Source organism: Camelus bactrianus, chromosome 7 (genome assembly GCF_048773025.1).
Source record: "Camelus bactrianus isolate YW-2024 breed Bactrian camel chromosome 7, ASM4877302v1, whole genome shotgun sequence".
In the NCBI taxonomy this organism is placed as follows: Eukaryota; Metazoa; Chordata; class Mammalia; order Artiodactyla; family Camelidae; genus Camelus; species Camelus bactrianus.
In genome coordinates, this window is record NC_133545.1 from 78,215,437 (window position 1) to 78,218,210 (window position 2,774).

Consider the following 2,774-nt stretch of genomic DNA (forward strand, 5'->3'; position numbering starts at 1 on the left):
ATGAGGAAACGGACTGGCTCTAGGCTTGCCCCCTATTGCTTCCCCAGCGTTTAGCACAATGTCCAGCACGCAGTGGGCCTTCAGTGATTATTGGCCTAGTGAAGAAGTGCGTGGATAAAGAGAGCTTGCAGACTATAAAGAAAACCCATGTTATTAGAGTTGTTACTACCATCATTACAGTGGTTACTATTCACGCTCAAGGCGATCATCGGGAGAAAGTCTTTGACTTTTTTTTTTAATGACTAATTTTTAAAATTTATTTTTTGGGGGGGAGATAATTAGGTTTTCTATTTATGTATTTATTTGCTTTAGTGGAGATACTGGGGATTGAACCCAGGACCTCATATATGCTAAGCGTGCATTCTATCACTTGAGCTATCCCCCCACCCCAAATCTTTGACTTCTGATCTACTTTGGCTCTTCCTTTTTTTTTTTTTTTAAATGCCTATACCCTTCACCTGATGTCCACTTGTCACCCACTCTGTTCCATTCCCCTCATCCCAGATCTGCCCAATAAGGGAAGGTTCTTACCCTCCAGAATAACCCCTCCACCCACTCAAGGATCTTATTTCTTTCACCGACCATCCGGAAGACGATTCACTGAAAAACCAGTTTCCAGGGCTGAGAGGAGAATTAAATGCAGACGTGATGAAAAGCCTCTAGCACAGTGTTTAGAGTATCTGCTTGACAGACGTTAATTCCCTACCCTCTTTTCCCTAAGGGGAGAATTGTAGCCAGTATCCAATAGCTCGTTTTAATAGAGAATTTTTGGAAAAGGAACCACAGGAATGAATCTCTTAATGGGAAACTTTTAGGCCAGGAGTTAGGGCAGTGGTTGTGTAGAGCAGAAATATTTCAAGGCAGAGAGCTCTTTAAGGATCCCCTAAATCTCACTGTGAGGGTATCCCCAATTCTGCCCTTGTCTGAGGCAGTTTGGAGGAGAGTGGCAGTACATGGGGGATTCTACTTGTGCACCAGTCTCTTCTAGAGGGCCACAGAGCTCAACTAAACGTAATTTAACAAATAGTAACTGGGACCTGCTCTGTGCCGGACACTGTTGAGTGTACAATCTCTGATGTCTCCTTCTCACTCCCCCTCATAAGCTCCTTTAAAAGTGTTATCCTTAGCAAATTCATCAATTCCTAAAAGTGTCAACTGCTATCCATATGCCAGCAAACTTTCAAGTACATCCCTGAAGTGTCTAAGTTCTGGACTTGTATTTCTAGTAATGATTGAAGATCTCAGCTGGGTTTGGGTTGTCCAGCTGGCATCTCAGATTCAAAGAACTTAATTCATTATCTTTTCTCCAAAGCTGGTCTCCCTCCTATTTCTGTACTGTCTGCCTATTTCTGTATTTGTTTCACTAACTACCCCACCATCTAAGGTAGAAACTTTGGAGCCATCATCAATGTTTCCTTCAGTCTTATTTTCACATTCAGAATTGACAGAACTTGGTGATTGCAGCAGACCGTAGTGGTGTCTCACCTGCATCCTTTTAGCACTCACTTTTCTTCTGCAGGCTAACCCAAAGCCTTCTGACTGGAAGCACTTGGGCTCTTTGCCTGAGCAATTTCTCTGGCTGTTGGTGCTCACTCAAATGCTTGTCTCCAGGTTTGCTTCTAGGCATAATCAACTAAAACAGTGACTATTTAGATACTGGGATAAAGGAAAGAGTTGACAATGGCTAGAAAATATGCATTTAACATTTCAGATACTAGACAATTGAATTGAAGTGATGGCAGGACCACCCACTTGAACTGTTCAGTAGACAGCTAAAAATAGGGAACCGGAGACCAGGAGAGAAGTAGAGACAGGAGCCAAGGATCTAGGAGTTTTCAGTGTATACAGGTGGGTGCTAAAGCCACGAAAATGGTTAAGTTGGCCAAAATGCTCATGGACAGAGGGAAAAACAGGGAGAATGGATTCTGAATGACAAGTAGCAGCCTCTATAACATATAAACACTGATTATCATTCATATCTTCTCCCCTAAAACAGCTTAGCTGGTTAAGGAGTAATTTCTAATTAGTATTTAAATCCACGGAGCCCAGCATGGTGCCTAGGCAGTAAACTTACAAGAAATGTAGAATAAGTTTTATTCATACTGTATAGTCAAAAAGCAAAGCAAGAACCAGAAGTTAAGCCTCCGTGCTCAATCTTGAAGACAGTGTTTTTCAGTGTCTCTTATAAAAACCTCTAATTTCGTCCACCATCCCACCCATTCTAATGTGCTCTAACAGGGAGGTGTGTTTCTTAACTGAGGAGGTAGAAGGTGTTTTCTACATACTGCCAGTTAGCTTAGTTACTTTGAGCACGATGCTAGTGATTAAGTCTGTGACCCCATCTCTCATACGGCATTTGATCCCAGGGAGAGATTATAAAGTAATAATTAAGACAAAAGGCTTTGACCTGGGGCTGCAGTTACCTATCCCTTGGGAGGCCTTGAGGGTATTGTTTAACCTCTCAGGGCCTCATCCAAGAAGTGGAAATACTCGTAATCCTTCATACAGTTAAGGACAATGCCTGGAAAATGCTGAGATTCCTCAGCCTAGCACAATCAAGAACTTGTGAAGGTTTACTTTCTGTAGCGTGCATTAAGCCAACAACAGTTTTATTTATTTCGTTTTCCAAGGGTTAATGTCACACTGCAATTCCGGACACTCTACTACCCGTAAAATGGTCCCTCTATCCTCGCTGCCACAAAGCACTACGCTCTTTACGACAGTGTACGACGCCGAGCCTGGCAGCCCGGCACCGCGCGGGCCAATCGCGTTGC